Source organism: Manis pentadactyla, chromosome 13, assembly GCF_030020395.1.
Source record: "Manis pentadactyla isolate mManPen7 chromosome 13, mManPen7.hap1, whole genome shotgun sequence".
Taxonomy (NCBI): Eukaryota; Metazoa; Chordata; class Mammalia; order Pholidota; family Manidae; genus Manis; species Manis pentadactyla.
This window is the reverse complement of record NC_080031.1, coordinates 92038292-92059180: the sequence shown is the minus strand read 5'-3', so window position 1 is coordinate 92059180 and position 20889 is coordinate 92038292. Positions and strand designations below refer to the sequence as shown.

The window sequence follows — 20889 nt, the reverse complement described above, 5'->3', positions numbered from 1 at the left end:
AACTGGGCACTGCATACCTATTGTAAGGAAGTCCTACCAGAACCTGTCCAGGTACCTCTCCTGTCCCCAGAGGTCCCTCATGTGGCCACAGTGAGGACAAGGACCCGGCCCAGCCACAGGGAATCGTGAGCCTCTGTTCCAAAGGCTGCTTTCCATGTGCTTTCCCAAATGAGCCAGGCTCCAGGCCACTGACGGGTGAGACCAAAGGCTTTCATTGGGTACAGAGAAGTAAGCCCCGAAGCAGCCCAGCTTGGCCGGCAGTCCTCTCTGCACTGCCGGGTGCCAGGGGAGCCCCTCTAAGGCGCCTCCCATGTTCCCCATGGTTACCCTAACAGGCTGATCACCAGCCACCCTGCCTGTCAGAGGAGCTGTGGCTCAGACACATGTGGGGACATGCAAGACACACAGCGGGCTGTGGGCAGAGGCCCGACTGTGCCGAGGAGGGGGTGGGTGCTCACCGGGGGAGCAGCTGGCCCGTGGCCGGCTGGTCAGCATCCCTTGCAGGGAGTAGGGACCAAGAAATGTTCCGGCTGAAGGTTGTCGCTGAAGACAGCTTTCTTCCCCTGAACAGTCCCTGCTTCCCCTTCACAGCTGCCAGCTGGTTGGTGTCCTCGGGAGGGAGTGTGAGCTCAGGAGCGCTCCGGCTGGTGTTTGCAGCTGGTTCCACTCGTACCAAGCGCTTTCTCCCCTTCCTCCTCACTCCTGTCCGGGGAGCCCTGCACGTGGAGACCTCAGTCCCACGGACAGTTGGCTCAGGTTCACGCTGAGGGGGGCAGCAGGGATATAGTCAGTGGGAAACCCAGGACCCACCAGGACGAGGGAGGCTTGCAGCTCACCCGAGATCCCCCAGCCCCCTGGGATGCGAACAAGGAGAGGCACGGGGTGCCCCCGGGAACGAGGTTCCAGGCCCTCTGGAGTGGGACTGTCAGCCACTCTCGTGGGAGGGCCCTGGCAGATTGGCAGGTGTGGAACGGGGTCCTGGGGTGTAGACAGCCTGCCCCAGGTCAAGGGAGATGGAGTAGGTGAATCCATCCACCAGCTCCTCCAGGCTCTCCAGGGTGGAGCTCTGCAAAGCCATCACCTGGTAGCTGGGGAGGAGGCACCCACCGTTGCGTGGACCTCCCCGCAGAGGGCAGTGTGGGCCCCCAGCCCTGCCCCCGAGAACAGGCACACAGGGTGGCCTGCGTAGACATCCAGTCGCTCAGGGAAGGAAAGGTCACCCCCGGGCTCAGGGTTGACATGTGGGTGGAAGTACCTGGTCCCAACACCTCCACATCCTGAATGATGAGACCAGAGCTGTGACACTGACTGCCCCCTCCTCTCCAGCCTTCCGTCCCACCCATGCCCCACGCCCACCGCACACAAGAAGGGCCAGCAGGAAGGTCAGCCCGGGATGGGTCACACTGGCCTGGCCCTGGGGTGGCCCGCTCTGGGCTGCCCTGCGTTACCTCGGGGCTCCTCGGGAGACATGGACAGAGGCGGTGGAGGAGGTCACTGAGCCAACGCCCACGGTGAGCAGAAAGACTCTCCCTCTCGGCTTCCCTGACTCCTACGCCTTCAGAAGGATCCGCACAACAAGAAGGTTCCGCAAAACAAGACCACATGTTGCTCTGTCGAGCGCCTCCGGTCAAGTGAGCTGGACTGGGGTCTGCAACCAGGAGCTGGGTTCTGTCCGTCCGGGTCACAATTGAGGTTCTCCTGGGCGTGTCATCAGTGACATCACTTCTTCAATGGTCCATTTCCTGGGCCCGTCCCTGCATTCAGACACGCCCACATGCCTCTCTGGGCTGCTGACTGCCCACCGTCCTGGCCCTTGCCATGCACGACTACACAGATCTCCGCCAGAGCCCTCCCCTCACTCTTTGGCAATGTCTCTAGGGTCCCTCCTAATTTGATGCAGATATGTTTTGTTGACGTGTGCACCCTGAATGTGGAAGATGAAAACTCCAAGGTCGGTATTCTTTGCTCCCCTGAGCTGGGCTGGGTGGGACACTGCTGGAGGGCAATCAGGGACAGCATGAGAAAGGGCAAGGCGGTGGCAGAGGGTGGACAGGTGCAGGGGACTCAGGCGGAGAGCCATCATTCTCATGAGCCCGGGATCCCTGATTCAGAATCTGCTGTCACTCTTGAGACAAAGTCTCGTTTTAGAAGCCACTGAGGGTGCTGGCAGGGCCAAAAGAATTAAAGCATGGAGGATACCATGCTGGGAAAGTGAAGGACAAACCTAACCCTGTCCAAAAGTTTGCTGAGTAATGGAATATGGTTCCTGAGACCGAGGACTTCGGGAATACCTTGCGGGGGAGGCAGGGGAAGAGGGGAGGAGGAGGGGAGTCATTCGGAAGGGAACTTTATCTCCTTCCAACACTACTGTGCTCGACAATCCAACGTCTCCTTTATAAAGAAAAGGAATAATAGGAGACATAACATTCATGCTTTGAAGTGGTTAGAGGCAGGGGGTGGGGGTAGCTTGTAGAAGTCTCAAAAAGCAGCTGTTCAGAAGAATCACACCCTTCACTCCACAGGATGCTGCTGGTTGCAGTTTGGAAGGTGACTTAAACCTGGAATATCCAGAAGAAAAAGAAATTATTGTAATCAAGGACACTGAGAAGCAAGACAGGTCTAAGGTATATTTAGCCTCTGAGTCCATCCTTTCTAATTTTCGGAGCCCAATGCTGAGTCTGAGGATTCTGGTTCAGAGATAGTAAAAGAACTATTGTCAAAACAGGCCCATAAATTTGGATATTACGACATTCTTGAGAATACAGGCCTAAGTTCAGAGTCACGGTAAGTTTAATGCCCTGGTTTCTAGCAATAGCACCAGTCGTAGAGGTTCAGAATGTACTTTACTGATTTCAGGTACCTACTCCAAACAGAATCTTGCAATTCTTATCTTAAGAGAGATAAGAGCTTATAAGCAAGATCCTTTGCAATGTCCTTATCTGGCTGGTAATGGACTTGTGTGCTCCACGTGCCCAGCACCCAGCAAAGAAGAATGAGGATACGCATCAGAGAGAATCCACAGGGACTGGTAACTGCAGCGGCCTGGCCCCCACCCAGCTGTCAGGGAGGCCATCCGGGCTCTGCGTTAGCATAAAAGGAGGGGCAGTCAGGCTGGTGCACCACTGTCACACAGAATCCTTTTGTTTTTGTGTAAATATCCTAAAGTATACCTGTTAGGCTCTGGTTTGGTTGGGTATTGGAGCCCATGACAAGTTATCCCCGCAGTCCTACGAGCCTGGAGACTTCTGGGTGCAGATGTGATTCTAACACAACCTACCTCCGCAAGAATAAAGCTTGGTATGAGCCCTTTTGTACCTGCTGTGTTCTGTTGTCGTTATTCAGTCTCAGGGAATCCAGAGTAAACTTGCCTGGAACTGAAACCCCCTTCGGCCTGGAGCTACACCATGGGATCCTGAGAAACAGTCACTCACTGTTGTATTGCAGCCACTCAGTTTGGGGTGATTTGTTACAGAGCAATAGATAACCAGAGCACCAGGTCCTAGAGGATTTTTCTGGGCATAGGAAAATGTGAGAAACTGAAAGAAAACAAGAAAAGGAAACCACAAAATCCTCATCTTCAAGAGTTTGATTCATATTGTCAAGGTTTTGTGAATGTTCCCATTCCTGAAGCCTCCCTGTTACATTGTGTCTAGAAAAAGATTTCCTGGTCATATATTCCAGTCTGGGAAACTGCCAAAACTGGGAAATCTCATACTGTGAATTCAAGAAGTTGAATTTACCGAGAGCAAAATGATCTCAACAATAGAGAACTTTTCTGTGATGGCTTATGAGTTGCTGGGCTCCTGTTCTTAGAAGAGCCCTACAAGGTCTGCACAATTTTATCCCATTTCACAGTGAAGCACGGGCCTCAGAGGAGCTGATTTGAACAGCCAAGTCACCCAGCCAATGACGTGGTGAGCTGCAGAGCCAATTCCAACTTTACCAGGGCTTTCATTTATCCCAGCACTTCCAAAATACATCATCCTTGACATTTTGATCCAGGTCATTGTGGTGGGGGCTGTCTTTTGCATTACAGGACTTTTAGCAGCAGCACCCCTGGCCTCAACCCATTTGATGCCAGTGGCACCCCTTCCCTGAATTGTGATAATTAAAAATGTCTCCAGATGTCACTAAGTGTCCCCAGAGGGTAGTTGAGAACTGCAGTTCTAAACTTTTATTCTGTTGTATTGGGTTGAATGGTGCTCACAATCCCCCAGCCTGTGACTGACCGTATTTGGAAGAAGGGTTTTTGCAGATCTAATTAAGGGTCTCAAGATGAGATCATCCTGAATTATCTAGGTAGGTTCTAAATCCAATGATAGGTGTTAAATTTTAGGAGACAGGAGAGGAGAAGAGAGACACACAGGAGAAGGCCATGTGAAGACAAATTCTTGGAACTTTAGCAGAAAGTGGAGTGATGTGGCCACAAGCCAAGCAATGTCTAGAGCCACCAGGAGCTGGAAGAGGCAAAGAAGGGTCCTCTTCTAGAACCCCAGAGGGTGTTCCAGAGGCTATTGACACATTGATTTCAGAAATGGGGGTGTGGAATTGGGAGTCAGAGAAGACATCCAGGAAATGAATAGGTTTTCCATTGTGTTGACCAGGTACATCGACAGGAAACACTAAAAAGGAAGGATTTCATTTCTGAGTCTTGTCACTTCCATGGGAAGGAAACCTGAAACATGTGTTTGTCAGGGAGGTGGCTCAGCTGGTGCTTCCTGACTGGGAAGGGCTGTTGGGTGAGGTGGTCACAGACACACTATTTGCAGTCTCTGCATCCCAGGGGGCCCGATATCCAAAGCTCCTCCTTAAACAGACTTTCATTATTATTCAGCCCCCAGGAGAGTGCAAACCCTTGAAGACCGAGACTCTAGAAGGGAGGCATTCATGATGGCTTATTCCCTACCCTGCAAGTTCAGGTGTTCACCATCCGTTTCTCCCCATTTCACGCAAGTTGTGAACACACTAGCTTTTTCTAATTGGACCCAGTCTGCCTATGTTTGGTAGAAGGTATGGCATCTAATCTAATAAGAGATATCAGGAAAATGATTCTAATTTTCAGTGTGAAAACATAGCTAATATTTTCTGTAAAAAATACATTTGTAAGTACTGCTAAATAAAAGTAAAATGCAAACACTCTGGTGTTTCATTCAAGATCCCCTGAATATTCTTGTATCTTAATCTTCATTCTATTTCATGCTGCAGATTCTTATCTATAATTTTTAAACATTTCTTACTGTCATCAATACAGACATATTTGAGATTTTCAGACACTTTTCCTATTTCATCTCAATAGATTCAGGGTACATTTTTTACGCTTTATGAGATCATGAGTTAAAATTTTTGCACTTCAATTTAATATAGTAATGGGAAATTATGATTTCACAGGCAAAGCACTTGTATGCTGGTGAATCCATACTGTCAGTGGAATGAAAGAGATCTCAACCTTAATTCCTAATTGAACATGTTAGTCCATTTTATTCATCAGTACAAACTATTCTCTTTTTAGAAATATTTTATTAGAATATCATTGATATACAAACTTGTGATGGTTTCATACAAGCAACACGGGTTTTAACGTTCACCCATATTATGAAGTCCTCATCCCCTCTATTACGGTCACCATTATGTATAATATCACTATACGATGTTATAGAGTCATTAATTGTATTTTCCATGCTGTACTGCCTTCCCTGTGACCTACTTATGTTGTGACTGTGAATTATAGTGCCCCTTAATCTAAGCACTTCTCCATCCCCACTCACCGTGCCCAACACCTCCCCACTGGTAACCACTAATCACTTCTCAGTGTCTGTGAATCTACTGCTATTCTGATCCTTCAGTTTTTCTTTTGTTTTTACACTCTACAAATGGGTGAAATCATTTGGTATTTACCCTTCTTTGCCTGGCTAATTTCACTAAATATAATACCCTGTAGCTCCAACCATGTTGCTGTAAATGGCAGGATTTCTTTTCTTTTTATGCTCAATGATCTTAAATTTTGTCTATGTACCACATCTTCATTATCCAGTCATCTATTGATGGACACTTAGGTCAATTCCGTATCTTGGCTATTGTAAATAGTGCAGCAATAAACACAGTGCTGCATATATCTTTTCGAATGAGGGATCTTGTTTTCTTCAGGTCAATTCCTAGGACTGAAATTCCTGGGTCAAATGGAATTTCTATTTTTAGTTTTTTGAGGAATCTCCATACTGCTTTTCACAATGGTTGTATCAATTTACATTCCACCAACAGTGTAGGAGGGTTCCCCTTTCTCTGCATCCTCACCGGTATTTGTTGTTACTTGTCTTTTGAATGTTGGCCGTCCTAACTGATGTGAGGTGGTATTAATTTGCATTTCCCTGATGATTAACCATATGGAGCATCTTTTAGTGGGCCAGTTGACCATCCAAATTTCTTTGGAGATGTGGCAGTTCAGAACCTCTGCCCATTTTTTAATCAGGTTATTTGTTTTTTGGATGTTGAGGCATGTGAATTCTTTATGTATTTTGGATGCTAACCCCTTATTAGATAAATTATTTGTCAATATATTCTACCATACTGTAGGGTGCCTTTTTGTTCTTCTGATGGTGTCCTTTGCTGTACAGAAGCTTTTCAGTTTGATGTAGTCCCACTTGTTCCATTTTGATTTTGTATCGCTTGCCTGAGGAGATGTGTTCAGGAAAATCTTGCACATGTTTATATTCAAGAGAATATAATTTTTGCCTAGGTTTTCTTCTAAAAGTTTTATGGTATCATGACATACATTTGGGCCTTTGATCCATTTCTAGTTTATTTTTGTGTATGGGGTTAGACAGTAATCCAGTTCATTCTCGTACATGTAGTTGTCCCGATTTCCCTGCACCAGTTATTTGAAGAGGCTGTCTTTTCCCCATTTTATATTCATGGATCCTTTATTGAATATTATTTGAACATATATGTGTGGGTTTATATCGGGGCCCTCTATTCGTTCCATTGATCTGTGGCTCTGTTCTTGTGCCAGTACCAAATTGTCTTGATTACTGTGGTTTTGTAGTAGAGCTTGATGTCGGGGAGTGTAATCCTCCCAGCTTTATGCTTCCTTCTCAGGATTGCTTTGGCTATTTGGGGTCCTTTGTACTTCCATATGAATTTTAGAACTATTTGCTCTGGTTCATTGACAAATGCTGTTGGCATTTTGATAGGGATTGCATTGAATCTATAAATTGCTTTAGGCAGGATGGCCATTATGACAGTATTGCTTCTTCCTATCCATGGGCACGGGATGTGTTTCCATTTATTGGTATCTAATTTCTCTCATTAGTGTCTTGTAGTTTTCAGAGTATAGGTCTTTCACTTCCTTCATTAGGTTTATTCCTAGGTATTTTATTCTTTTTGATGCAAGTGTAAATGGAGTTGTTTACCTGATTTCTCTTTCTGTTAGTTCATGATTAGTATATAGGAAAGCAACAGATTTCTGTGTATTCATTTTGTATGCTGCAACTTTGCTGAATTCAGATATTAGTTCTAGTAGTTTTGGAGTGGATTCTTTATGGTTTTTTATATACAATACATGTCATCTGCAAATAGTGACTATTTGACTTCTTCTTTACCAATCTGGATGCCTTGTATTTCTTTGTGTTGTCTGATTGCTGTGGCTAGGACCTCTAGTACTATGTTGAATAGAAGTGGGGAGAGTGGGCATCCCTGTCTTGTTCCCAATCTTAGGTGAAAAGCTTTCAGATTATCACTGTTAAGTATGATGTTAGCTGTGGGCTTGTCATATATGGCCTTTATTATGTTGAGGTACTTGCCCTCTATACCCATTTTGTTGAGAGTTTTTATCATGAATGGATGTTGAATTTTGTCGAATGATTTTCCTCCATCTGTGGAGATGACATACGATTTTTCATAGTATTCTCTAATAAGTCTTTGTATTTCTGTGGTGTCTATTGTAATTTTTCCTTTTCGTTTCTGATTCTGCTTATTTGTGCATACTCTCTTTTTTTCTTGTTAAGTGTGGCAAAAAGTTTTATCTATTTTGTTTATTTTCACAAAGAACCAGCTCCTGGTTTCATTGGTTCTTCCTATTGTTGTATTCCTCTTAATTTTATTTATTTCTTCTCTAAGCTTATTATGTCCCTCCTTCTACTGACTTTGGGCCTGATCTGTTCTTCTTCTTTTTCTATTGTCATTAATTGTGAGCTTAGACTGTTCATTTAGGATTGTTCTTATTTCTTGAGATATGCCTGTTGTGCTATCTACTTGCCTCTTATAACTGCCTTTGCTTTATCCTACAGGTTTTGGGCTGTTGAGTTGTTTACATTTGTCTCCACATATTGCTTGATCTCTGTTTTTATTTGGTCGTTGATCCATTGCCTATTCAGAGGCATCTTTATTCTATGGGAAAAACATTCATTACAAACTTTTCAGTATTAGTGAACTTAATTTGTCCATGCATTGATCAATTAATTTTTCTGTATTAACTTTTTATATGACCTTATGTGCTAAAAATACGACATTTTCTGAGAATTTAAACATAGAATCATCATATGGTCAAGTTATTCCACTTTCAGATGTATTCACAAAAGAAACGAAAGCAGGGACTTGAACAGGTGTTTGTCAGTCCATGTTCATAGCAGCATTATTCAAAGTGGCCACAAATTAGAAGCAGGCCAGCTGACAACCAACTGATGAATGAATGAATAAAATATGGTATACATACAGGGATTCTGCAAAAAAAATGGTGGTATAAGAAAGCAAGACGGAAACCTCCGCCCCAAATCACATAGAACACAAAAGTACAGCAAATACAACTAAACCTAAAAATGACTACACATAGGGTAGAAGAGAAGACCTCACAGAAAAGGGTAATGTGGCAAAGCCAGGGTCTGCTGGGGCCCAAACCCTCCCCTCCTCCCAGCCCACAGATGGAGGAAGCAGAGCAGAGCAGGGAGGGAGCAGAAGCTCAGAACCCCTGTACATCTGGCCCTAGAGATCTGCTCCAGGAACCCAAACTCCCATGACATGGTGCTCTGGAGATTAGTGGGGCTAGAAAGCAAAAATGGACAGCAATCAGAGAGGCGGGGTTCCAGTGACTTGTGGAGAATGGGTATGCACTACCAGACCTCTGAGACAAAAGCAAAGCAAGCAGTTTGAAGGACTTCCCAGCCATGAGAGGAGTGCTAGAGGGCAAAAGATTACACAGAGTTCTCTTCTCAGGATAGAGGGCAGGTGGACAATACCTCCCTGGCCCGCCCTCATCCCAAAAGGTCGGAAACTCTCAGGAGCTGCAGATGCTCCATCCCCCTTACTGGCAATGCAGCCCTGAGGCTACCCCCTGCAGTGCACAGTGCACATCCTGCCACTCCTTCTTCCCAGCAGGTGCTGGTCTGCTCACATGCCTCCCCTGCCATTGCAGCAGGCTGGCCGGAGGGTGGTTCTGCCCTCAGAAGCTCCTGCAGCACAGCACTGTGGCTCCTCCCAACACATGAGGCCCACTTGACCTGGCAGTGGAGGCAGGTGCTATAGCTGAGAGGGCAGGAAATCCTTCCAGCTGAGCTCTGTCCACCTGGCAGGTGCTGGTCCTGCTTGCCTGTGACCCCTGCCATTGCAGCAGCCTGGGTGGAGGGCGGTTCCACCCATGGCAGCTCCAGCAGCACATCTCTGAGTATTCTCCCTGTTGACGGGATCAGCTGATGGCCCACAGAGCCCACCTGAAGTCAGATCTCTGCAAGTGAGACAGAAGGGTGCTATACCCACAGCACACCAACAGCTGTGGCTCCTACACATGTAACTGAGCTTCTAGACACTAGAGGGTGCCTCCTACACAAAAGTATTATTCCATTGGAAACAAACAAAATGAGAGCACAGGAATTTGGTCCTAACAAATCTACAAGGGAAAATACCAGAAAGAGGGCTTAGTGAAATTGAAATCACCAATCTTCTTGATAAGGACTTCAAAGTAAAAGTCATAAGCATACTCACGGATCTACAGAAAAATATTCCAGAGCTCAGGAAGGACCTCAACAAAAAGAAGACCTCCAGAAAAGTGACTCAGAACTGACAAATACAGTATTTTAAATGAAAAATACAACAGAGGGAATTAACAGCAGGCTTATACAGGTTGAAAAAGTTGTAGGGTATCTCGAAATTAGGGAGCATGGAAAAAAAGAAGCCAAAAAACAGAGAAAAAAACAATTTCTTGTGTGACAAATATTAATGGAACAATATTCACATTATAGGTGTACAAGAAGAAGAGAGACAAAGGGATAGAAAGTCTCTTTGAGGAAATAATTGTTGAAAACATCCCCAATCTGGGGAAGGAAATAGACATTCAAGTCATAGAAGCACAAAGATCCACCAACAAAAAGATCCCTAGGAAGAAAACACCGAGATATATAATAATTGAAATGGCAAAGATCAAGAACAGGGAGAGAGTGCTGAGAGCAGACAGAGAGGAAAAAGATCACTTATAAAGGAAACCCCATCAGGCTATCAGCAGACTTCTCAGCAGAAACCTTACAGGTCAGAAAGGAGTGGCATGATATATTCAATGCAATGAAACAGAAGGGCCTCAAACCAAGAATACTTTATCTGGCAAAATTATCATTTAAATTTGAAGGAGGGAGTAAACAATTTCCAGATAAGCACCACCAACAAACCATCTCTATAGGGTATCTTACAAGGACTGCTCTAGAGGGGAGTGCTCCTATGGCTAAATAGCTGCCACCAGAGAACATAAACCCACAGTAAAAGTAGTAGACCGATTAATTACTAAAGAAATACAAAATTAGATCAACTACTCACACAGTCAGTCAAGGGATACACAGAGTGAAGAATATGATACCGTATATATAATGCGAGGGGGAGGAGGAATGGGAGGGAAAAAAGTACCTTAAAAAAAAAAAAGACTAATTAGCAATTTAAGATGGAAGCTTTGACCCTTTGGTAACCATGAATCCAAAGCCTGCAATGGCAGTAAGTACATAACTTTCGATAATCACCCTAAATGTTAATGGTCTGAATGCACCAATCAAAAGACACAGAGTCACTGAATGGATAAAGAAGACCCATCTATATGCTGCCTACAAGAGACTCACTTCAAACCTAAAGACACACACAGACTGAAAGTGAAGGGATGGAAAAAGATATTTCATGCGACTAATAGGAGGAAAAAGCAGGAGTAGCAGTACTTGTATCAGGCATAGATTTCAAAACAAAGAAAGTCACAAGAGACAAAGAAGGACATTATATAATGGTATAATGTTCACTAGGCATTTGGGATGGCTGCTTCCCTATGCTGTGAGGCCAGGTGTTTACCATCCTTTTCTCTCTGCATTGCACCCACGTTGCACGTGTGCAAACATCAGCTTTCTCTATTTGGCCATAACCACCATAAATATCTATGTTCCCAATATAGAAGCACCTAAATATGTAAAACAAGTACTAACGGAACTAAAGGGGGAAACAGAATGCAACACATAGATAGCCAATTAATATTCAATAAAGAAGTCATGAATACACAATGCAGAAGACACTCTCTTCAACAACTGGTACTGGGAAAAGTGGAAAACTACATGTAAGAGAATGAAACTGGATTATTATTTTTTTTTTATTTTGTTATCATTAATCTACAATTACATGAAGAACATTATGTTTACTAGGCTCTCCCCTTCACCAAACCCCCCCCACAAACCCCATTACAGTCACTGTTGAAACTGGATTATTGCCTAACTCCATACATAAAAGTAAACTCAAAATGAATCAAAGACCTGAATGTAAGTCGTGATACCATAAAACTCTTAGAAGAAAACATAGGCAAAAATCTATTGAATATAAATATGAGAAACTGTTTCCTGAACACATCTCCTCGGGCAAGGGAAACAAAATAAAAAATGACAAGCAGGACTACATCAAATTAAAGAGCTTCTGTTCAGCAAAGGACACCATCAGCAAAACAAAATGTCTTCTACAGTATGGGAGAATGTATTTGTAATTGACTTATCTGATAAGGGGTTAACATCCAAAATATATAATTTAGAACTGGTTTCCTGATATCACTAACTGGATTGGATGCCACAGCTTCTACCGAAAACATGCAGAGTGGGTCCAAATAGAGAAAGCTGATGTTTGCACACATGCAAGGTGTGTGCAATGCAGAGAGAGAAAGGGATGGTAAACACCTGGCCTCACAGCACAGGGAAGCAGCCATCCCAAATGCCTTCCTTCTAGAGTCTTGCTCTTTAAGGGTTTGCACTGTCCTGGGACCTGACTAATAATGAAAGTCTGTTTCATGAGGAGCTTTGGATGTTGAGCCCCCAGGGATGCAGAGACTGCAAATAGTGTGTCTGTGACAACCTCACTCAACAGCCCTGCCCAGCCAGGAAGCAGCAACTGAGCCATCTCCCTGCCGTGGTCCCTGCTGACCAGAAGCCTGGGATTTCACTGTGTCTGTCTGCCCTTCACAGAGGCAGACCTTCTGTCTCCATTGTTCAGTTTCCAGGAAAATATCAAGCATCATCCCGCAGTGATGCCAACCAGGTAATATAATGTCCACTAGACAATGCTCTGACATGAGGTCAGCATTTAGGAGACACGCATCAAGACAAGTTGCTAGGAGTGCCCCTCCCTACAGGGATCAGCTTCACCTGAAGCCACATACGTGCACCCATAGAAGAGCCTTGGTGTCATGTTGGCTGCCTGACTGTGAGGACTGAGGAGGAGGAAATGCAGACCCAAACCCACAGAGCAGGCTGCCTCCTTTGTCTACTTGTCCCTCTTTCTAAAATGATCAAATATTTTGAATTATAAGATAGCACAATCAATTTGAAATGTCACCATTAACCCCTTTCCTGAATTAGCAAACACTGACATTCTACTATATCAGCTTGATGCCTGTTTTTTTACTTCCCCTTCATTCCTGACTCCCTCCACAGAGGCAGCACCAATGTGACGGTGTTCCCCAGCATGCGATCGTATTGGGTGATGGATTGGAAGATGCGATTCTGTGGGTTCATGACAGTAACTTTACCTCAAGGGTAATTAAAATTCTAACTGGAGTTGATCTCAGTTAACCAAATCTCAGTGAAGAAGAATTGCATGACAAATAAAATTTGGGTCTTACCCTTCAAGATTATAAGCCTTAGTCATTTCTTAGATTGTGATAGTCTGAACCACTAATGAGAGGAATTTAGTCTACGTGGGTAGCCACCTGAGTTCTCCAGCCGCCTAAAGCAGCTTCCCTTTAAAACAACTTCTGAGAATCCGCTTTAGCTGGGTGGGCTGGTCTGGTGCAGTCCCTCTAATGTGCTCTTTGGAGAGCTTGCCTTGGAGACGGTGAGTTGTTGCTTCTGCAGAAGGATCAAGTGACTAACCTTCCATTCGTATCTCACTGCCACAAGCAAAAAAAATCTCTCGACCTCCTTAGAAGCTGGAAGAAAGATGATGTCCTCCAGTACATTGGACAGTTCAGCCCGCAAGAATGTAATTAATCATTACCTTCTGGGTCAGCTCCTGAAACAACTCCTTTATCATCATCCATCTTTTCCTAGAAGGGATCTTTAAATTCTACTTTTGTTAAAGAAAGAATAATATAGCTGCTTTTTGGGGGGAAGGATATGAGTTTTGGGAGAGCATCTTTTTTCTTTTGAGAGAGAGATTTTAAAATACCCACAAGTATATTTGTACAAATCCTAAGGTGTTTGAGGATTCCCGTGTCTTCAGAGAATTATCACTGGTATAAACAATAATGGACACTTGCTGCCAACAACTACTGTTTCTTTATTTCTTCCTACAACCCCAGTTTTCCATGTGGGAATTTATGCTTCTTGGCAAGCTGGTTCCATGCCTGGCTTCGGAGCTGGAGCCTGAGAGTGTAGTAAGACAGTCAGTGGGTTTAATTCCACTGGTCTCAGTTCAGCTATGGGCAGGTAACCAAAACCATTATAATTTCAGACTGAATTTGTGGGAATGTAGGGACAATTATATTTTCTTTTCTGCAACATGGAGATGGAAAAACATAGCCTGTGGAGCTGCTGACAGCTCTACTCTCAAGACCAAAGGGGCCAATGCCAGATAAAGCAGGCCGTGCTGAAGGCAGTGGTGAGACAGAAAGGTCATTTCTGAGGGGGCATCAGTGAGCTGCTGGATCAAGCTTTTCCTGAGCAAGTTTTAAGTTATATGAATCCCCAAAATTACCTTTTCATTTAATCTGTTTTGATGGGCTATTGTGTTATTTGTAACTTAGAACAACCTCACTAATGTATAAGTGGCCTCAAAGAGCACATGAAATACTGGATTTGTAAGATCTCTTGAAAACTACAGGGTGGGGGACATACTTTGTTGAGGATGATGATGCAGTTGTTCCTCTCTTACAGCCTAAAGGAGAGGAACTTTGTCTACCCTGCTGTTCCCAGAAGAGCCTCGTGGAGGAAGAATGCCATTTAATGGTGCAGAACCGTCAAATGATGATAAACATGCAAACATGGAGGTATGGTCCCTTAGGGAGTGAGTGATGTGGACCGTTTTCTCTCTGGTACCAGTGTACTGTGGCATTCCTTTTCCATGCAGTCATTTGTGTAAAAATTAATTTAACAGACATTTATCAAGCCCCTGCTTCAGCTGCTTGGAATATGGAGAATAGCAATAATCACCATCCTTATACTCAACAACTCAAAAATCAGTGAGAAGAGGGTAGGAGAGCTCCAGGAAAACAATTACAACTCAATGTAGCAAATCTGTATACAGAGGACAATTAATGGAACAACTCCATTTATAGTCTAGGACAGTGGTTTCCAAGTCCATGGCTGTTTATTTTTCCTGCAGCAAAATGAGAAAATTAAGGATAACCAAATGAGTGAAATTTTCAGGAAGCTCAATTAATGAAACTGAAAAGCTGCCATTAATCCTGGGATTTATTTTTTTGTTCTAATTTGTCCTCTGTGTTATGATAGGTATATGTATGTGTGTGACCTTACTTGCCAAAGTAAAAATGGACAATCTTATATTAGGACTCCCTTATTTTTTTTAATTTTTATTGAGGAGTAGTTGACACACAGTATTACATTAGTTTCAGGTGTACAACACAGTGATTCAACATTTATATACAAGATAATTGTAGGTACCAGCTATCACCATACCAAGTTGTTACAATATTTTGACTATGTTCCTTATGCTATATATTACATCCCGGTTACTTATTTATTTTACAATTGCAAGTGCGTGTATATATATATATATATTTTTTTGTGTGTGTGAGGGCATCTCATATTTATTGATCAAACGGTTGTTGACAACAATAAAATTCTCTATAGGGGGGGTCAATGCTCGATGCACAATCATTAATCCACCCCAAGCCTAATTTTCGTCAGTCTCCAATCTTTTGAAACTTAACGAACAAGTTCTTCCATGGAGAACAAATTCTTACATAGTGAATAAGTTACATGGTGAACATTAAAGGGGCAGTCATCACAGAAGCTTTCAGTTTTGCTCATGCATTATGAACTATAAACAGTTCAAATATGAATATTCATTTGATTTTTTTTTTTTTTAGATAATTATTTTTTATTGAAGGGTAGTTGACACACAGTATTACATTACATTAGTTTCAGGTGTACAACACAGTGATTCAACATTTATATACATGATAATTCTAAGTACCAGCTATCACCATACCAAGTTGTTACAATATTTTGACTATATTCCTTATGCTATACATTACATCCCGGTTGCTTATTTATTTTACAATTGGAAGTGTGTACTTTTTCTTGGTTGTTGTTGTTAGGGCATCTCTCATATTTATTGATCAAATGGTTGTTAACAACAATAAAATTCTGTATAGGGGAGTCAATGCTCAATGCAGAATCATTAATCCACCCCAAGCCTAATTTTCATCAGTCTCCAATCTTCTGAAGCATAACGAACAAGTTCTTACATGGAGAACAAATTCTTACATAGTGACTAAGTTACATGGTGAACAGTACAAGGGCAGTCATCACAGAAACTTTTAGTTTTGCTCATGCATTATGAACTATAAACAGTCAGTTCAAATATGAATACACATTTGATTTTTATACTTGATTTATATGTGGATACCACATTTCTCTCTTTACTATTATTATTTTTAATAAAATGCTGAAGTGGTAGGTAGATACAAGATAAAGGTAGAAAACATAGTTTAGTGTTGTAAGAGAGCAAATGTAGATGATCAGGTGTGTGCCTGTAGACTATGTGTTAATCCAAGCTAGACGAGGGCAATAAAACATCCACGTATGCAGAAGATTTCTCTCAGAACGGGGGGGGAGGTTCTAAGCCTCACCTCTGTTGATCCCCAGTTTCTCACCTGATGGCCCCCTGCGACTGTGCCTGTCTTAGGTTGTTCCTCCCTTGAGGAATCTTACCCGTCTCTGGCTAACCAGTCATCTTCCGGGGCCATACAGGGAAATGTAAAGTTGGTAAGTGAGAGAGAAGCCTTATTGTTTGAAAAGGTTAGCTTTTTACTTCTTTGCATATTTATGCCCTGTGGCTTCTATGCCCAGCATTTGTCTTGAGGTATCTTTACCACTTGGAAGAATTATGATACTCGGTAAATTCGACATGTGGCACAAGTTCTATTTAAAGGTTGTAATTAGGTAGGAAGAAGAAAAGCTATAGAAGTAGCAGGTGGAAGAAAACCTGGGAAGATTGATTATTTCTTTGACATATCTTCTTGTAGAGTAACTTCAGCATGGATAGGTTTTAAACTACTAATTCAATTGTGCACACACATTAACATAATAGGAGTATAGTTATAGAACCAAAGTATACCTGTAATTACCAGCCATCTCCAGTGAAACCAAGAAAACCAGTTAGGCACCTTAGGCATTTGTGAAAACTTATCTATGATATGGTGAATAATGTCCAACTGAACTTGAACAGTCTGAGAGAATTCAGATAAATTAAAACAACCCATTCCTGGGGACTGTTCACATCCCATATGTTCTTTTAACAGTAAATAGTCTGTGGTTGTAAGATTTTGGAGTGCTACAATTTGCACTTCTCCTAATTCTTGGTTGAGTTCCAACAGTATAGATCCAGTCAAATTTGTTGTTTTGCTCTATGCACAGGCCAGCTTAGATATCTCCTTCTTTCCCATGGCAAGTCCAGGAACTGGTGGGATGAGTGCATCTACACCTGTGGCAGTGCATGGATCTTTGTTGGGGTTTTTTTTTTTTTGCTGATCATCTTCTGTCATGAGTCTTCCCGAGAGTGCTGATGTTGGAAGTTCTTTTTCATATCGTATCTTAGTTCATTTTCGGGGTAGCCAAATTAGGCTTTGATCCTCTGTATAAACACAAACAGACCCTTTGCCTACACTTTTATATGCCCTTTATATCATTGTGTAGAACTCATTGGAGGTCACCACACAGGAACTGCTTTTTTTTTTTTCTTTTTTATCATTAATCTACACTTACATGACGAATACTTTGTTTACTAGGCTCTCCCCTATACCAGGTCCCCCCTATATACTCCTTTACAGTCACTGTCCATCAGCGTAACAAAATGTAGAATCACCACTTCTCTTCTCTGTGTTGTACAGCCCTCCTCTTTCTCCCACCCCCCTATGGATGCTAATCTTAATACCCCTCTTTTTCTACCCCCCCTTATCCCTCCCTACCCACCCATCCTCCCCAGTCCCTTTCCCTTTGGTACCTGTTAGTCCATTCCTGAGTTCTGTGATTCTGCTGCTGTTTTGTTCCTTCAGATTTCCTTTGTTCTTATACTCCACAGATAAGTGAAATCATTGGTATTTCTCTTTCTCTGCTTGGCTTGTTTCACTGAGCTTAATACCCTCCAGCTCCATCCATGTTGCTGCAAATGGTAGGATTTGCCCTTTTCTTATGGCTGAGTAGTATTCCATTGTGTATATGTACCACATCTTCTTTATCCATTCATCTATAGATGGACATTTAGGTTGCTTCCAATTCTTGGCTATTGTAAATAGTGCTGCGATAAACATAGGGGTACATTGGTCTTTCTCATACTTGATTGCTGCATTCTTAGGGTAAATTCCTAGGAGTGCAATTCCTGGGTCAAATGGTATGTGTGTTTTGAGCATTTTGATGTACCTCCATACTGCCTTCCACAATGGTTGAACTAATTTACATTCCCACCAGCAGTGTAGGAGGGTTCCCCTTTCTCCACAGCCTCGCCAACATTTGTTGTTGTTTGTCTTGGATGGCAGCCATCCTTACTGGTGTGAGGTGATACCTCATTGTAGTTTTAATTTGCATTTCTCTGATAATTAGCGATGTGGAGCATCTTTTCATGTGTCTGTTGGCTATCTGTATTTCTTTTTTGGAGAACCATCTGTTCAGTTCCTCTGCCCATTTTTTAATTGGGTTATTTGTTTTTTGTTTGTTGAGGCGTGTGAGCTCTTTATATATTCTGGACGTCAAGCCTTTATCGGATCTGTCATTTTCAAATATATTCTCCCATACTGTATGGTTCCTTTTTGTTCTATTGATGGTGTCTTTTGCTGTACAGAAGCTCTTCAGCTTAATATAGTCCCACTTGTTCATTTTTGCTGTTGTTTTCCTTGCCTGGGGAGATATGTTCAAGAAGAGGTCACTCATGTTTATGTCTAAGAGGTTTTTGCCTATGTTTTCTTCCAAGAGTTTAATGGTTTCATGGCTTACATTCAGGTCTTTGATCCATTTTGAGTTTACTTTTGTATATGGGGTTAGACAATGGTCCAGTTTCATTCTCCTACATGTAGCTGTCCAGTTTTGCCAGCACCACCTGTTGAAGAGACTGTCATTTCGCCATTGTATGTCCATGGCTCCTTTGTCAAATATTAATGACCATATATGTCTGGGTTAATGTCTGGATTCTCTAGTCTGTTCCATTGGTCTGTGGCTCTGCTCTTGTGCCAGTACCAAATTGTCTTGATTACTATGGCTTTATAATAGAGCTTGAAGTTGGGGAGTGAGATCTCCCCTACTTTATTCTTCTTTCTCAGGATTGCTCTGGCTATTCGGGGTCTTTGGTGTTTCCATATGAATTTTTGAATTATTTGTTCCAGTTCATTGAAGAATGTTGCTGGTAGTTTCATAGGGATTGCATCAAATCTGTATATTGCTTTGGGCAGGATGGCCATTTTGATGATATTAATTCTTCCTAGCCACGAGCATGGGATGAGTTTCCATCTGTTAGTGTCCCCTTTAATTTCTCTTAAGAGTGACTTGTAGTTTTCAGAGTATAAGTCTTTCACTTCTTTGGTTAGATTTATTCCTAGGTATTTAATTTTTTTGATGCAATTGTGAATGGAGTTGTTTTCCTGATTTCTCTTTCTGTTGGTTCATTGTTAGTGTATAGGAAAGCCACAGATTTCTGTGTGTTGATTTTGTATCCTGCAACTTTGCTGTATTCCGCTATCAGTTCTAGTAGTTTTTGGGTGGAGTCTTTAGGCTTTTTTATGTACAGTATCATGTCATCTGCAAATAGTGACAGTTTAACTTCTTCTTTACCAATCTAGATTCCTTGTATTTTTTTGTTTTGTCTGATTGCCGTGGCTAGGACCTCCAGTACTATGTTGAATAACATTGGGGAGAGTGGGCATCCCTGTCTAGTTCCCGATCTCAGAGGAAAAGCTTTCAGCTTCTCACTGTTCAATATAATGTTGGCTGTGGGTTTTTCATAGATGGCCTTTATTATGTTGAGGTACTTGCCCTCTATTCCCATTTTGCTGAGAGTTTTTATCATGAATGGATGTTGAACTTTGTCAAATGCTTTTTCAGCATCTATGGAGATGATCATGTGGTTTTTGTCTTTCTTTTTATTGATATGGTGGACGATGTTGGACTTTCGAATGTTGTGCCATTCTTGCATCCCTGGGATGAATCCCACTTGGTCATGGTGTACAATCTTTTTGATGTATTTTTGAATTCAGTTTGCTAAAATTTTGTTGAGTATTTTTGCATCTACGTTCATCAGGGATATTGGTCTGTAGTTTTCTTTTTTGGTGGGGTCTTTGCCTGGTTTTGGTATTAGGGCGATGTTAGCTTCATAGAATGAGTTTGGGAGTATCCCCTCCTCTTCTCTTTTTTGGAAAACTTTAAGGAGAGTGGGTATTATGTCTTCTCTGTATGTCTGATAAAATTCCAAGGTAAATCCATCTGGCCCGGGGGTTTTGTTCTTTGGTAGTTTTTTGATTACCGCTTCAATTTCTTTGCTGGTAATTGGTCTGTTTAGATTTTCTGTTTCTTTCCGGGTCAGTCTTGGAAGGTTATATTTTTCTAGGAAGTTGTCCATTTCTCCCAGGTTTCCCAGCTTGTTAGCATATAGGTTTTCATAGTAGTCTCTAATAATTCTTTGTATTTCTGCGGGGTCCGTCGTGATTTTTCCTTTCTCGTTTCTGATACTGTTGATTTGTGTTGACTCTCTTTTCCTCTTCATAAGTCTGGCTAGATGCTTATCTATTTTGTTTATTTTCTTGAAGAACCAGCACTTGGTTTCATTGATTTTTGCAATTGTTTTATTCTTCTCAATTTTACTTATTTCTTCTCTGATCTTTTTTATGTCCCTCCTTCTGCTGACCTTAGGCCTCATTCGTTCTTCTTTTTCCATTTTCGATAATTGTGACATTAGACTATTCATTTGGGCTTGTTCTTCCTTTTTTAAATATGCTTGGATTGCTATATACTTTCCTCTTAAGACTGCTTTTGCTGTGTCCCACAGAAGTTGGGGATTAGTGTTGTCGTTGTCATTTGTTTCCATATATTGCTGGATCTCCATTTTGACTTGGTCATTGATCCATTGATTATTTAGGAGCGTGTTGTTAAGCCTCCATGTGTTTGTGATCCTCTTTGCTTTCTTTGTACAGTTTATTTCTAGTTTTATGCCTTTGTGGTCTGAAAAGTTGGTTGG

The 20889-nt window shown here is 42.4% G+C and overlaps 1 protein-coding gene across 2 annotated transcripts in view; it reads left to right on the top strand.

Annotated features, from left to right (window-relative positions):
- Nucleotides 1-3314, top strand: part of LOC118929262 (uncharacterized) — a 41501-nt gene extending 38187 nt beyond the window's left edge. For both annotated transcript variants that reach the window (XR_008993376.1, XR_008993375.1), the window contains one exon: nucleotides 71-3314. The gene's annotated coding sequence lies outside the window, so the exon portion shown is untranslated. The remainder of the gene's footprint in view (nucleotides 1-70) is intronic.
- The last annotated feature ends 17575 nt before the right edge of the window (nucleotides 3315-20889 follow it).